At 45.9% G+C, this 17,070-nt stretch overlaps 1 long non-coding RNA gene across 1 annotated transcript in view; it reads left to right on the forward strand.

The window, feature by feature from the left end:
• The window catches only part of LOC115480523, a 72,934-nt gene that overhangs the window by 24,741 nt on the left and 31,123 nt on the right, over positions 1 to 17,070 (forward strand). The window contains exon 2 of the long non-coding RNA XR_003943839.1: positions 13,204 to 13,298. This is a non-coding gene — a long non-coding RNA (uncharacterized LOC115480523). The remainder of the gene's footprint in view (positions 1 to 13,203; positions 13,299 to 17,070) is intronic.

A 17,070-nucleotide genomic window follows, 5' to 3' on the forward strand; every position in this document is an offset into this window, starting at 1 on the left:
GAGCATGTTTCAGGGACAAGTGGTTTTCAGAAGTCAAAATAATAAAAAGTAAATATTTTCTTTCATGCAGATCTCTCATTTGCTTAAACATAACTAAATGGGCTATAAGCCCCTAATGCAGTCCATTGGTTTTCTTATATTTTGTTCCGTGCCAACCACCCCCCCCCCCCTGGCTGCCATCTTAATGATAGTCCACATTGATAACTACCCCCTTCATTAAAGAAAAAGAAAATGTTTCTAGAAATCAAAATCAATGCTCTGAGCCAAGTATAGAACAGTCAAGCCATTGTGACATCACTGATGAGGTTGGCTCTTAGGCATTGGTGGAATGAGGCATTATGACATCACAATATCAGCTCTGGTTACGAGACTGAAACTCTTCACACTAAGGGGGAAGTTATCAATGTGGGCTACCGTTAAGATGAATTATTTTACCACTAACTTGCTATTTGAGTTCAGGTCCCATTTTATGCAATGAGACCTAGTTACTAATAGCTGGGATTAACACATTGATAACTCCCACTTCCAAGCCATTTGCATGACATTTGAGATCATTTGACCTCTCACAGTTGAATAAGTGATATGCACACCGAAGACACACTGTGAATGGCCAATAATGCTGCAGCTTTACTTGCAAAAGCAAATTAAAATAGGAGCCACTCAAACCAACAAGCTCATGAATCTACCTACTGTGCCAATGCTAGCTGGGTGGCTGTAGTTTGAATAGCTACATGAAAGTGGTCCACTGAGTTGTACCAAGCTGAGCTTCTTCTTGTGCTCATTTCATCTAATTTCCATCCCAAAGACTGGTGCCCACTGTCTGCCCTAGGGAGGTTGCCCTGCCATCCCTCTAGTGTGCTTTGTCCCATACCATTTGTATGACTTCCTTCTGTTTGGCTCATGTGCTCTACTACCAGTCAATACTGACGTGTAGGGCTTTTCAGAGAATCACAGAGGACCGGGCCGGGGCCAGTGTAAGTCAGAAGGCCCCAGAGTCCTAGAACTTGTAAATAAAAAAGAAAAGAAAAACAGATATTGAAGTTGTTGAGGGACATTTTAGATGTAGAAGTGTGTAAACTTGCTTATAATTCAGAAAAAAATCCAGTAGCCAAATGATGTTGTGTTTATTTTAAAAGATATTAAAGAAATAAACATGTTTTTCCAAATGGAGGCCCATTTTCTGTGTGAGGCCTGCTGACCCCCTCTCTGATAGGTGATGATGTAGTAGCACTTGGGAGTGACCTAATTACCCTAAGAATCAATTAGCACACAATGTGCCCCGAATTCTGTAAAGGTTGGTCAAATTTGTGCACTGAAATTTGAGTGCGATCCTGAGATGCACACACACAACTTAATAGGTTAGCAAGCCACTAACAGTCAATAAATGGATGTTAACGATCAATTATTGATGTTAATTAACACCAATCAAGATTTACTACTACTAATCATTTCCATAGCACTGCTAGATGTACGCAGCGCTGTACGCATTATATACAGGTACTTTCTCTGTCCTGAGAGGCTCACAATCTAAGGTTTTTTTTTTGTACCCAGGGCAATGGAGGATTAAGTGACTTGCCCAAGGTCACATGGTACTGCAGTGGGAATCGAACCCAGGTTGCCAGGATCAAAGCCTGCTGCACTATTAGGCTGTTTTATTTATTTATTTATTTGTTACATTTGTAGCCCACATTTTCCCCACCTATTTGTAGGCTCAATGTGACTTACATAGTACAGTAGAGGCCTTTGCAGGCTCCGGTGTGAACAAATACAGGGTGTCTCTAGTGAAGCCTCTCTTTTTGGTAAGATTTTGCCAGGAAGTAGGTCTCAGCAGACTCTTTTCTACTAGCCTGTGGTTTCCCAGTCTTCACATCCTGGAAAACCTGCACCAGCCTGTTTCGCAGAACACTGCTTTTCCCTCCATCCCACAGTTTGCACAGAAGGGTACCACCAGCACTAAGAATACTCTGGGCCAGATCGAGAAGTGACAGACACATAGAAACAAGTCTCTGGTGGTCTTGGTCTCGAATGCCACAGGCATTGGGTGCCATATCACTCAAGATGACATCAGCCTTCCCTGCTGGAAGCCTGTCTTTGATTTTCATGTGGGTGCTTGAATCAGTCACGTCAGCATTGGATAAGAAGACTGCCCCCTCCAAAGGCGAGCAGTGAAGAAGGTTTGATAACACTGCACACCCTAGTGGCATAGCTACAGGGGGCCATGGGGGCCTGGGCCCCTCCAAATTGACTCTGGGGCTCCTGGTTTGGCTGGCAGGGGTCTCGCCACATTGCCTGCCCTGCTCTTCTCCGTCGCACCGTGCACGCTCGTAGTAGTGGAACTGAGCATACCTGACACTTGGCAAGCTAACCTGTGTTTATATACTTGTAAAACTGAAAATGTGATCTATAAGCATTGTGTTCTAAATGTTCCCAAAACTCGTCACTGCAAGCACTTCCCCTTAACTGTGATTAAAATTCTGTATGCTTCAGGCTTATTTTCATTTCTTGTAAAGAGTTCAGTTCAGTTTTAACGGACTTTTAGTGTTGTTTCAACACAATTTGATCAAAGGTTAGGTGCCACGATCTGTGTGGTTAGTCCTATGTAGTTCTAGTGAATCAGGCAAAGCTTCTCAGCAACCTCCTCCTCCCCATGTTTCTCTTCCTGTTATTGGGCAGTGTGTGGTGTTACTGAGGGCTCAGGAAAGTTATTGAAGGAGCACACATGCCAACGTCTGAAAACTGTCAAGGCGAGAAAGAATTCATGAGAGAAAGGGGAAGTTGACTCCACAAAAATACTTTGAGCATAGAGGAAATTTGATGCAAAAGCACAGAAAATGTTCATAGGGAGGGTGATTTTGAGCTAGTGCAGGGCACTTGATACCCACAGGCCTCCTTTTCTGCAGACAACACTTCTAGAAAGTGGACATCCAGAAGGATCACACCAGGGGTGTAGCTAGGGGCCATGGGAGCATAGGCACCCACAGATTTAGCCCTGGCCCCCTCTACTTTTGACCCCTCCGCCACTTTCGACCTCCCTTCCTGCCACTGCCACCCCTCCACCACCAGGTACCTTTGCTGGCGGGGGTCCCCAATCCCTGCCAGCCAAAATCTTCTTCAGTGCCACTCTCTGGCGTCTTCGCTGATCTGTTTCTGTGAGTCCTCACTCCTGATGTCCAGGACGTCAGGAGTCAGGACTCACAGAAACAGATCAGCAAACACGCCGGAGACCGGCGCTGAAGAAGACTTCGGCTGGCGGGGGTTGGGGACCCCGCCAGCAAAGGTATCTGGCGGCGACAGGGGAGGGTCGGTGGTGGGAGGGGGGTCAAGTGGCAGGGGAGGGGTGGCAGCGGGGGGGGGGGGGGGTTGAAAGTGGCGGGGGAGCAGTGGCAGGCTAAACTATACCCCCCCACCTCGGGCTTTGGACCCCCCTCCCACCAAGGTCTGGCTACGCCCCTGGATCACACAACAGGAGAAATGATCTACCAATCTAAAAGCTTTAATGCAATGAAATGCAGAGTGATGTACTTGGGATGCAAACATCCATGGAGTATAAAGTGAGAGAGTGATGTGCACAGACTACTACAGACACCTTGGAGTGATAGCGCCTGAGAATCTCAGGGTAGAGAAACAATGTGATAAGTCAGTAGCCAAAACCAAGGAAATGCTGGGCCGCTGCAGAGGGAAGGCAATAACCAGCAGTGCCCTTATTTGATCAGCTTACAGGTTATCTGTTGCCTCCATCCCTGGACAACACTGAGCAAAGGGGCACAGGAAGGGGAGAGGAAGAGAGATACCCATGGCTAGCCTGGACCAGACACACGAAAATATAGTTACATAAGATCAGTAGAAAGGACATGATGGCACCACGCTATCTGCACTCCTTGGGTTGACAAACCTCTCTTTGGCAGAAACTGTTTGACCTTCAGGGGCTCAAGTACATTTGAGGATATATTGAGCCCTAAGTAACGTTACAATTCATGCATCATCCTGTCTGTTCGTCCCCTTGTTTCCAAACTGTGCTCTTCTTTATCATTCTCCCTGAAATATGCCACGCCTTCTCGTTTCTGTTCTGCCTGCTCATAGCTGATAACTATCCCTAACGCCCAAGTAGCCCGGGATGGAGGCAACAGATAACCTGTAAGCTGATCAAATAAGGGCACTAACCCAGTATCCCTGTAGCAAAGACAGTTTGAAATATCAACGAAATGTACAGAGGTTTCTGAAAATTGCAAGGGAGCTTGAGAATGGTAGAATTTTGGGAGCAGCTGGGGGAGGGCTACAGCTGTTTTAACTTTGCCTCATTTACTTGCATTGACTTCTTAGTTCTTAAGTAAAACACATAAGCAACAGGCATCAGGCAGGGTCTCGTGCTACATGGTCTCTGTACAGCAAACAAGGGAAACTAGGAGAAAGATAGAAACAATGAATGTAAGAAATGGAGTAAATTATTTTCAATCTGTAGCAATTGCTCAAAAATAGATAATTCATGCACACACTAATAACAATCAACATAATCAAAAGAAAAAAATATATACTCATACACATGCGTGGGATAAACATAAAGGAATCCTGTTCAGAAGGAAAGGATCCTCAGGAGCTTAACCGAGATTGGATAGCAGAGCCGGTAGTGGGAGGCGGGGCTGGAGGTTGGGAGGCGGGGATAGTGCGGGGCAGACTTATACGGTCTGTGCCAGAGCCAGTGGTGGGAGGCAGGACTGGAGGTTGGGAGGCAGGGATAGCGCTGGGCAGACTTATACGGTCTGTGCCAGAGCCGCTGGTGGGAGGCGAGGATAGTGCTGGGCAGACTTATACGGTCTATGCCAGAGCCGGTGGTTGGGAGGCGGGGCTAGTGCTGGGCAGACTTATACGGTCTGTGCCCTGAAGAGCACAGGTACAAATCAAAGTAGGGTATACACAAAAGTAGCACACATGAGTTAAGACTGGATGGACCGTGCAGGTCTTTTTCTGCCGTCATCTACTATGTTACTATGTTACATACAACTGTGGAACGCATTACCAAAAGCCTTGAAAACTACATACGACCACCTAAACTTCCGGAAAAAAACTAAAAACTAATCTGTTTAAAAAGGCATACCCTACCGATCCAACTTAAATGCCTGATCTCTGCAACACAATAAAACCAAAGTTCGCAATGGACATAACACAACTCTTCCGTTGTACGATTCCCTAATGTGGCTGTGCCACACGAACTTTATCTTACCGCAATATCACTTTGTATTTGTTTCCGCCGGAGTCTGCAAATGCCTCTCCGGTACTATGTAAGCCACATTGAGCCTACAAATAGGTGGGAAAATGTGGGATACAAATGTAACAAATAAATAAATAAATAAAAACAAAATTATTGTGAAATGTTTAAGAGCGTTTCAGCCATCTGTATTAAGGTGAAAGGGAAGAATAAGGAGAAAGTACATGATGAAACAGATACCCGCGACTGCAAAATAACCCACCAGGTAAGAAAAAACAGAAGAGTTTTTAGTAATATCAGAAAACAGACTTACTTTCGATAGAGTAAGTACCTTTCCGTTGCATGCAATAGTCAACAACCATCCAAAGGTTTAGACTTGGGGGCTGATATTTAAAGCAATTTAGCCGGCCACTGACCAGTTAAATCGCTTGGTCAGAGATAGCCGCTAATATTCAGAGGTCCTTAACTGGCTATGTGCTGCTGAAATTTGTGGTTAGTGCCTAACTCAAATCCGACTATGTTGGGGCGTTCTGAGGGCGGAGTCAGCACTTGGCAGCTTAAGGAGGGAGCTGAAATCAGCGCCAACTAAGCGTATTCTATAATCAGCACCTTGGGAGCCGATTATAGAATATGCCTAGTTGAAATTTCAGCGCCTAAATTTATGCGCATCCATTTACACCAACGAAAACATGGCGTAAATCCCAGTGCTTAGATTTAGGCACACTGGGCCATATTCTATAACTAGGTGCCTAAATTTTGGAACGCTCACGAAACGCCCATTTCCCCGCCCATAACCACACCCCTTTTTGCCTGTGCACATTAGAAGTTCGGAGCACATTGTTACAGAATACGCTTAGGGAGTTGTGCGCCTAAGTTCTAATCAGTGCCAATTAGTGCTCATTATTGCTTTTAAGTGCTTACGTTACGTGCGGTGTTATAGAATCTGCACTGATTTTGTCGCCTAAATCTAAGCACACTATATAGAATCCGGGGGTAAGCAACCAGGTTTTGCGCATAAATGGGACTGTATAAAAATCTGTCCTATTTTTATGCGCTACCTAATTGCTGACTATTGACTTAAGTGGCTATCTGTTAGCCAGCTTATAAATAACCAGATCACCGCCGTCAGCTTGTCGGACCCTACATCTGCAACAGAATTGGAAAGCAGTGAGATAGCATTCACACATATATCACACGTATAGAAGAGAAGAGATTTTGAATTTAGCTCATGCCTTTTTCAGTTGTAGCACAAATAAGTTTGCACCTTAGACAACGGTGAGTTAAATGACTTGCTCAAGATTGCCAGGAACCACAATGGGCTTTGAACCAGGTTTCTCTGATTTTCAGCCCACTGCTCTAACCATTTGGCTGCTCCTCTACTGTACCAAGGACAATGACAGAAGCAATGAGCGTGCAGTGTTGAAAGGTTTCAACTGTGGCTCCTCCAGACATATATAAACAACACAGCACTTGCCTCACTAGCATGCCTGCCACACAGAGACCACATCAAAACAAATTTCTACCACTCCTTCAGAAACCAACATGAAATTACACAAGAGACAGGCAAAGGAATATAGGTATGGGGCGGGCAGGCAGGACCCTCCATGGCTGTTTTCATGGCTCTGCGGACCTCTCTAGGCCTTCTGGCACTAAGTGGGACAATGTTGGACAAGTTACATGTGCCAGCTTGTATCACAAAAAGAAAATTCCCTACTGGTTGCCCCAGATCAGAGGACTTTCTTGGATTTCTCCCAGGTCAGTCTGGGAAGAACATTAAAACAAAAAAACACACACACAATAATCAGTACATTCTGTACCAACCTGACCTAATCCAACATTTTGGCTTACTCGCCCTTTTCCCAGCAAACAATGGGTACATCAACAATGTCGGTCAACACCAGCAATCAAGGAAAGCTTTAAACTCTACAGCTTTCTCATTCTTAGGTAAATGGGAAGGAAGACTCTCTAGAGCATAGCACTGTTGTACCTGAATGTACACTGCTTTGATATTTTTTCAGGCTTGGAGGCTGCAATGATCAGACACTTTTTGTTTTTGTTGCTCCTCTGGGCTTCCAGCTCAATCAGAACCAGCCTCTGTTGGGCCTTTGAGTAAGTGTTTTTTGGCACCTTGCCTCTAAAGTGGAGGAGTGGCCTAGTGATTAGAGCATCGGGGTGGCCGGTTCAAATCCCACTGCTGCTCCTTGTGATCTTGGGTGAGGCACTTAACCTTCCATTGCCTCAGGTACAAACTTAGATTGTGAGCCCACCTGGGACAGAGAAATATCCAATATATTCGAATGTAACTCAGTGGCGTAGCAAGGAGGGCTGCCACTCGGGGAGGTTCACCGTTGCACCCCCCCCCTGGGTGCAGCACGATGACACCCCCCTTGGCGCATCAACACCCCCCTCCAACCCAGTACCTACCCTCCTCAGCTCCCTCCAACCAGCTCCCGCACCCTACCTTTAAAGAAATTTCGGAAGCCGTGGAGAGGCGAGGCGCAGTGCCTCGCTCCTGCATGTAAAAGAAGCGTGGATAGTCATCGGGCTTTCCCTCACGCTGTCTGTCCCACCCTTGCGGAAATAGGAAGTTGTGTCAGCGGAGGACGGGACAGACAGTGTGAGGGAAGGCCTGATGACGATCCACGCTTCTTTTATATGCAGGCGCGAGGCGCTGCACCTCGCCTCTCCACGGCTTCCGAAATTTCTTTAAAGGTAGGGTGTGGGAGCTGGTTGGAGGGAGCTGAGGAGGGTAGGCACTGGGTGGGGGGGGGGGGGTATTGATGCGCCGAGGGGGGGGGGAGCTGGCAGGGAGCAGCCCCCCTGAGCTGACACCCGGGGTGGACCGCCCCTCCCATCCCCCCTTGCTACGCCACTGATGTAACTCACCTTGAGCTACTACTAAAAAAGGTGTGAGCAAAATCTAAATAAATGGTAAGTCCATGTTGGGCTTATCACTGCTTTGTAAAAGTGTCTCTTTATGCCTTATCCATGGTCATTTGAGTGCTGAATATTGACTTAAGCTGCTATGTTTTAAAAGGCCTAAAAGTAACTGTATATTCAAAACGTGCACAGGTTCAAGTAGAGGAGTAGCCTAGTGTTTAGTGCAGTGGTCTTTGATCCTGCAGAAGTGGGCTTGATTCCCAGTGCAGCTCCTTGTGACTCTGGGCAAGTCACTTAACCCTCCATTGCCCCTGGTACAAAATAAGTACCTGAATATATGTAAACCGCTTTGAATGTAGTTGCAAAAACATCAGAAAGGCGGTATATCAAGTCCCATTTCCCTTATCACTGGTACCATATCCATGACACATAATAGTATATAACAGTGCAACAAGTGAGTATAAATCAAAATCCCACACTGCTTTGGGGTATAAATTCAAAACCAGGATTGGCCAAAAAATCTGCAGCCTGGAGTGGAGGAGTGGCCTAGTGGTTAGAGCACCGGTCTTGCAATCCAGAGGTGGCCGCTTCAAATCCCACTGCTGCTCCTTGTGATCTTGGGTAAGTCACTTAACCCTCCATTGCTTCAGGTTCAAACTTAGATTGTGAGCCTTCCTGGGACAGAGAAATATCCAGAGTACCTGAATGTAACTCACCTTGAGCTACCACTGAAAAAGGTGTGAACAAAATCTAAATAAATATTTGAGATTCTACATGGAATGTTGCTACTATTTGAGATTCTACATGGAATGTTGCTATAGTGGAGGAGTGGCCTAGTGGTTAGAGCACTGGTCTTGCAATCCAGAGGAGGCTGGTTCTAATCCCACTGCTGCTCCTTGTGATCTTGGGCAAGTCACTTAACCCTCCATTGCCTCAAGTACAAACTTAGATTGTGAGCCCTCCTGGTACAGAGAAATATCCAGAGTACCTGAATGTAACTCACCTTGAGCTACTACTGAAAATCTAAATAAATAATAAATAGATCCAGTCCTCAGGGACAACCTGGCCAGTTGGGTTTTCAGGATATCCACAATGAATATGCAGGAGCTATATTAGCATGCACAGTGCCCCAATTGACCAGATGACTACTAGAGGGAATTGGGGATCACCTCCCCTTACTCCCCCCAGTGGTCACCAACCCCCTCCCACCCTAAAAAAATTAAAAAAAAACAATTTTTTGCCAGCCTCTATGCCAGCCTGAAATGTCATACCAAGTTCCCTGACAGCAGTATGCAGGTCCCTGGAGCAGTTTTTAGTGTCTGCAGTGCACTTCAGGCAGGTGGACCCAGGCCCATCTCCCCCTACCTGTTACACTTGTGGTGGTAAATGTTAAGCCCTCCATAACCCCCCAAAACCCACTGTACCCACATGTAGGTGCCCCCCTTCATGCCTAAGGGCTATGGTAGTGGTGTACAGTTGTGGGCAGTGGGTTTTGGGGGAGATTTGGGGGGCTCAGCACCCAAGGTAAGGGAGCTTTGCACCTTGGAGCTATTGTTGAAGTCCACTGCAGTGCCCCCTAGGGTGCCCAGTTGGTGTCCTGGCATGTGAGGGGGACCAGTGCACTACAAATGCTGGCTCCTCCCATGACCAAATGCCTTGGATTAGGCCGGGTTTGAGATAGCTGGCATTAGTTTCCATTATCGGCGAAAACCGATCCCGGCCATCTCTGACATTTGGCCGGCCCCAACCGTATTATCGAAACGAAAGATGGCTGGCCATCTTTTTCGATAATACGGTTCGGAACTGCTGTTTGCGGTGCCGGCCAGATAGATGGCCGGCGCTGTTCGATTATGCCCCTCTGAGTGTATTCACTGAGCCTCCCTTGCTTTGATTCAAACAATCCAATGCCACTTTCTTTTTTGCAAAATTAGTTCTCTCTCTCTCTCTCCCTCTCTCTCCTCTACAGATAAATGTTGGCTCGGGCCAAGAGTGTCTCAAACACAGTGGCGTTCCTGGGGGGGGGCTGGCACCCGGGGCGGATCGCCAATGCGCCCCGCCCCCCGGGTACAGCGTCCCCCCCCGATGCAGCGTGGACCCCCCCCAGCGAAAGGACACCCCCGCGAAGGAACCCCCCCCCCGCCGGGTGCACGCCGCTGGGGGGGGGGTGCTGCGTGCGCCTGTCCTCCGTTGTTCCATGCTTCTTCTCTGCCCCGGAGCATGGAACAACGGAGGACAGGCACGCGCGGCACCCCCCCCCCCCCCCAGGGGCGTGCACCCGGGGCGGACCGCACCCACCGCCCCCTCTAGGAACGTCACTGCTCAAACAGGCCTCCTATGATAACACCAGGGAGGGGTCTCTGCCCTAGAACCTGAAATATCTTTTGTACCAGAGGTTAGCTGTATGTGCTGTTGCAAGACTGTAACCAGTGAGTGCCTAGTTCAGTTTTAGAGGAATCATCTAGCTTAGGGCTAGGCCTCTGAGAAAGGGTGTGATGAGCAGTATCTAATGTGAATAGTCAGGACAAAGTCCTTTTTCGTTACAGTAACAGTTTATTGTAAGCAGAGTAACTTGATTCTGAGATATCACATTGGCTGGGACACAGGAGTTAATTTCTAGGGTTTCACATCTTCTGCTCCTGTCCTTAAGAAATGATTCTGAGATCTGTTATCGTTTGGTGATTTTCAGCTGATCCCGAGATATGGACTTGGTGCAGTGAGAATATTATGTTTGTTCATGTTATTAACTGTCCTTTGATGCATTTTCTTTTTTTATTATTATGGATGTAAATTCTATAAACTTAATAAAAAAAATAGAAATTATTCTGATAAACAAGCAAGTGAATCCTAAAATGGTAACAACATTAATCCCCAGTTAAGCCATGGGAAAAAGGGCCATGCTGTAGCAGCAGGAGCCAATTTTCCTGCGTGCCAGGGCCCTTTTCACCGCAGCAAATAAAAAGCCACCCCTCCCCAAATGGCCATGCACCACGTGGCCATATGGGGGAGAGCTCTTACCACCAGCTCCTGCGGTAACCCGGTGGTAACCAGGCACTGTGCAGCGATGCCTGATTACCTCCAGGTTAGTGCCATGCTATTAAAAAAAAACATTTTTCTTGCACGCCGGCAATGGCGCACGCTGAAGCCGGAACTATTCTAGAAATAAGCAGTGGATTTTCCCCAAGTCCATTTGAGTAATGGTCTATAGACTTTTCCTTTAAGGAAGCCAGCCAAACCTTTTTTAAACCCAGCTAAGCTAACCGCTTTTACTACATTCTCTGGCAATGAATTTCAGAGTTTAATTACACATTGAGTGAAGAAATATTTTCTCTGTAGCATCAGGGTCATTAATCTTCAAGGGTAGACTATCAAGAGCTCCCTGATAGTACAGGTTTGATCCCACTTTGCAACGGTCACCATGGCTGCCCTTCCTCTCTCTGCCACCTAGGTTTGCGCCTCAGACAGGAAGGACCTGCTGTAGGATAGAAGGAGCAGCTACAGCTGCCACAGGAACGCTGAGAGCTGGTGTGGATGTTGCCCTCAACGTACCAGATTTCTTCTCTGGATCTGTTTCATGGACATTTCTGCACTGTTGTGTCTGGGAGGCTGGATGGGGGATCCAGGTAGCAGAAGGATGAAGCAGAAGGATGAAGCAGGCATCCTGGGAATCTCTCTGAAAATACAGGAGACTTGGGTTGTCCACTAACTGTACTTGGAAGTTACTGGCACCGAGGTGAACTTTGGTTACACAACACATAGTTCTACATTTTTTGAAAGCTATTTTCGACTTACTTAGCAGTATGAGATCCAGCCTCAGCAGAAACAGTTATGAGCGGAAATGAACAAAAACCCTCCTTATTTACAGTGTGTGGATTTTGAAACTGTCTTTCTAAACTTTAAAGCACCACTTTCTAAGAGCAATCAACTGACAACACACAATATTTTCTTCTTTAGAAAGAGCGACCGCAGGAAATTTTGTGCCCTGATGCAACTCTGGATGGAAGGTGACTGTGGTTAAACTGTGTAGCAAAGACACAGTAGTTGCCAGGACAGTAAAATAATCCCTGGTATCCTTAGTTAGCCTGCAAAGTGGCTAATTACCTGATAAGGATGGTGGACACCTGAACTCCAGCCCAGCCTTATAGTTGAAGTTTGTCACATGGAAAAACAATCTTAAATAACCTTAGGAGGGTGGAGCCAGTGCCACCCTCCCATCCACAGACAAGCAAAACACACAAGACAGGAAAAGCCAGCTACCCTCCCAGTTTGGCTGTGTGTTTGTTTGCCTGGTTTCCTTTCTGAAACACATCTATTTGTTTGGTCCAGCTTTCTGTGTTGACAAAGTCAATGTTTTCTGAGCAAATATTTGGATGCCGGTGTAACCACAGAGAATAGGCATAAGTAATTCACTAAAAGGGTAAGGGGAGACAAGCTGTGTACTTTACGCTCCAAAATTTCAAGATTAAAGAAACTCTCTTGGGCTGACAGAAGTGTTCATACGTTTGTTATTAAATCGAGCAAATTACAAAGACAGTTCCCAGGTTCTGGTGACATTCGGTGCTATCTCTGGTCACATTATGTTTCTGACCTGGGGGCAGGATAGAACATATTTTGCTGCTGAAGCTGGTCTTTCTCCTGTTTCTCCCAGGATAACAGAGTTTTCCCTTGCTTTTTCTTTTGTGGAAAGTCTTTTATTTTCTCTGTTTGCTCTGATAAATGTGCATCTCTTTATCTCTGTTTTGCACAGTTCAGGGGAAAAAATGCATTTGCGTTTCTTTTTCTCCTTGCTCCCTGTGCTGCATACATTCTGGTTTTGGGGGGTTCTCATTTCAGTTTTTGTCTGCATATTTCTCTTTCTAACTTGTATTGCTTATCTGTAGTTGGCGAGGGTCTGTCTGTGTTTTGTGTGTAGGACAGGAGTAAAAGGTCCAAATGAATCCAGATTATACATTATTCCTCAAATTAGTGTGTGAGCACATCTAAAACCAATATTCTTATATATTTATATCTTATTTAAAAAAATAATTTATTTATAAGAACAGCATGTTTAAGTGCTGACTTGTTTTATATATAATATAAGGGTTTTCCTGAGATGACTTGTGATTTATGTTTATTTGGTGTAGGGGTCGGGCTAAACCCGGCCTGAGGCAGTGGTAAGAAATAGTTGAACGCTGACCATCATTGGAGCAGCAAGACCTATTGAAAATTATGAGCCAAGGTAAATGCTTTTTTTCATTATTATATATCGCTGAAAGTTAAATAGACAATTTTGGTTTTAGAGATTGCATTCAGGAAGGGTTTTTTTTTTGTTCAAATATCTTTATTGTCATAAACAAAATGCAGTAACACATTTCAACTTGGTAACAATTGCAGCAGAGAACAGTGTTCATGACAGAATTTTTCAGTATTCCCCTCCTACCCATTCCCACTGACTTTTCCCTCAACAATACGCACACAAATAAAACCTGTGTGGCAACATGAATGCAAAACACCTCCAGCATTACATAAGTACATAAGTATTGCCATACTGGGACAGACCAAAGGTCCATCAAGCCCAGCATCCTGTTTCCAGTAGTGGCCAATCCAGGTCACAAGTACCTGGCAGGAAAACAAAGAATAGCAACGTTCCATATAGAACCCCAAAGAGAAGCAAGATTCTAGAATTCTAAAGAATAACAAAATTCCATGCAGAATTTCAAAGTGTAGCAACATTCCATGTAGAACCCCAAAGAGTAGCAAGATTCCATTCAGAATCCCAAGTACATAAATATTGCCATACTGGGACGGACCAAAGGTCGATCAAGCCCCAGCATCCTGTTTCCAACAGTGGCCAATCCAGGTCACAAATATCTGGCAAGATCCCAAAAGTACAAACATTTTACACTGCTTATCCCAGAAATAGTGGATTTTCCCCAAGGCCATTTAATAACGGTCTATGGACTTTTCCTTTAGGAAGCCGTCCAAACCTTGTTAAAACTCTGCTAAACTAACCACCTTACCACATTCTCTGGCAACGAATTCCAGAGTTTGATTACACATTGAGTGAAGAAAAAGTTTCTCCAATTCGTTTTTAAATTTACTACATTGTAGCTTCATCGCATACCCCCTAGTCCTAGTATTTTTGGAAAGCTGTGAACAGACGCTTCACATCTACTCGTTCAACTCCACTCATTATTTTATAGACCTCTATCATATCTCCCCTCGGCCGCCTTTTCTCCAAGCTGAAGAGCCCTAGCCGCTTTAGCCTTTCCTCATAGGGAAGTCATCCCATCCCCTTTATCATTTTCGTCGCCCTTCTCTGCACCTTTTCTAATTCCACTATATCTTTTTTGAGATGCGGCGACCAGAATTGAACACAATATTCGAGGTGCGGTCGCACCATGGAGCGATACAAGGGCATTATAACATTCTCATTTTTGTTTTCCATTCCTTTCCTTATAATACCTAACATTCTATTTGCTTTCTTAGCCACAGCAGCACACTGAGCAGAAGGTTTCAACGTATCATCAACGACGACACTAGATCCCTTTCTTGGTCGTGACTCCTAACGTGGAACCTTGCATGACGTAGCTATAATTCGGGTTCCTCTTTCCCACATGCATCACTTTGCACTTGGTCAAACAAAGAAAGTAAAACATTCAATTATGAACATTCAAGTATTTAACAATTCACTACGAACAGTGGATGTCAGTGAATTCCAAAAAGGTTCCCAAATCACACTAAACTTTTTCCCTGAACTAAGTCAAAGTCTGAAAATTCACAATGTTCTATGGAGGCTTGTGTGATCACTAAGGATCTCCAATGTGCCAGACGGTGGCAGTTCAGTGCCGAAGCCAATAATAAAAGAATACATTTACCCCCAGATTCCATATAATGCGCCTAGAGATCCGCGCTGAAATCCAAGCGGATTCTATAACAATGCGCTTAACTTAAGAAGCTAATGAGCACTGATAACAGCACTTACCAAGCAATAATGAGCGCTAATTGGCACTATTAGAATTATGTGCACAACTTACTAAACGTATTCTGTAATGAAGTGCGTTGAACTTCTAACATGTGCAGGCAAAAAGGGCAGTGGCGAAGCTAGGGAGGGGCGCCAGGGGAGCGGCCACTCCCCAAAACAGAGTTCTGCCGGCACCGGCACCTATTTGTTTCTCAACGTGTTGCATTGAAAATGTGCGCCGGCACCGGCGGAAGTCCGCTTTCACGCCGCTTTTGCTCCCCCCACGCCATCAACCTGGCTCCGCTTCTGAAAAAGGGGTATGGTTATAGGTGGGGAAATGGGCATTTTCAGGGCATTCTGAAATTTATGCACGTAGTTATAGACTATGGCCCAGTGCGTGTAAACCTACATGACGGGATTTACGCCACATTTTCGTTGGTTGTAAATGGATGCGTGTAATTTTAGGCACTGAGAAATCAACTAATCGTATTCTATATATCACGCCTAAATCTAGGTACCAAGTATAGAATACGCTTATTTGGCACTGATTTCAGCGCCAATTTTGTAGCAGGGGCGTAGCCAGACAGCAGATTTTGGATAGGCCTAGGCAAGAAGTGGGTGGGCACCAAGTGTTCTCCCCCTCCCCCACCACCCAAAAAATATCTCAGCTGGCAGGAAAATGCTTCTCTCCACCTTGGCAGTCGCAGCAGGTATGCGCTGAAAAATGAGCACTCTCAGGTGCCAGTATCATGGAGAGCAGCGTTTTCGTTACCATCAGAGGGAAGTCTTCAGCTAGTGGAGCTTGGGATCCCCACCAGCTACCGCTAAATACGTGCTACTGTTGGGTGGGCCTGAGCCCCAAGTAGGTGGACCCAGACCCACCCAGGCCCACTGATTTGTAGGTGCCATATGTAGAATCTCCCCCTTGCCCAATAAATCTGCCTTGGTAGCCTTTTGGATTAGGATGCAGTACGTTGTACACACCAAAAAAGCACCAATGGTGTTGGGGTCCATTGCAGCTTCCAAAATGCAGATACACGAGCTCCCAAAGACCATCGATATTGACGAATTAAAGAGCAAGCCCAAACCATATGGCTCAGAGTGGCCAGCGGTCGATGACATTTCAGGCAGCAACCAGTGGTGCCTAGGTGTGGCTGGTGAGCACGATGAGGAGAAATGTAAAGGTGCATCACGAGCTTGTACTGTTGCTGCCAATGCAAAACCTGTTCTGTGAGACTGTGGCAACTCTGCAATCTCTTTAATACATGGCTCCAAGTTCTCCAAGTTCAGTGGACCACCGCTGGGCCACTGGCAATAAATCATAAGAAGGGACTAGGTTCAATAATATCTTATGGTGACATCGCAACAGAACTTGTAGCTGTGCCTCCAGGCTACATGTTTCTGAAAGTTACATGGAGGGGCATAATTGAACGAAAACGCCTATCTCCATGGGCGTTTATCTCCGAGAACGGGTCCGTGAAGGGGCGGACCGAACCGTATTTTGGGAAAAAATAGACGCCCATGTTTTATTCACAATGTGTGAGCTGGGCGTTTTTGTTTTTTCAGCGATAATGGAAATAAAAGCGCCCAGCTCAAAACGAATAAATCCAAGACATTTATTCGTGGGAGGGGCCAGGATTCGTAGTGCACTGGTCCCCCTCACATGCCAGGACATCAACCGGGCACCCTAGGGGCACTTTTACAAAACCAAAAAAACAGGTAAAAGAGCTCCCAGGTGCATAGCACCCTTCCCTTGTGTGTGAGCCCCCCAAATCCCCCTCAAAACCCACTGCCCACAAGTCTACACCATTACTATAGCCCTAAGGGGTGAAGGGGGGCACCTACATGTGGGTACAGTGGGTTTGGGGGGGTTGGACGACTAATAAGCATTAAGCAGCACAATTGTAACAGGTAGGGGGGATGGGCCTGGGTCCACCTGCCTGAAGTCCACTGCACCCCCTAACAACTCCTCCAGTGACCTGCATACTGCTGCCAGGGAGCTGGGTATGACATTTGAGGGTGAAAATAAAAAGTTGTGAAACATCAT

The sequence above is a fragment of the Microcaecilia unicolor genome, chromosome 11 (assembly GCF_901765095.1).
Source record: "Microcaecilia unicolor chromosome 11, aMicUni1.1, whole genome shotgun sequence".
Classification (NCBI taxonomy): Eukaryota; Metazoa; Chordata; class Amphibia; order Gymnophiona; family Siphonopidae; genus Microcaecilia; species Microcaecilia unicolor.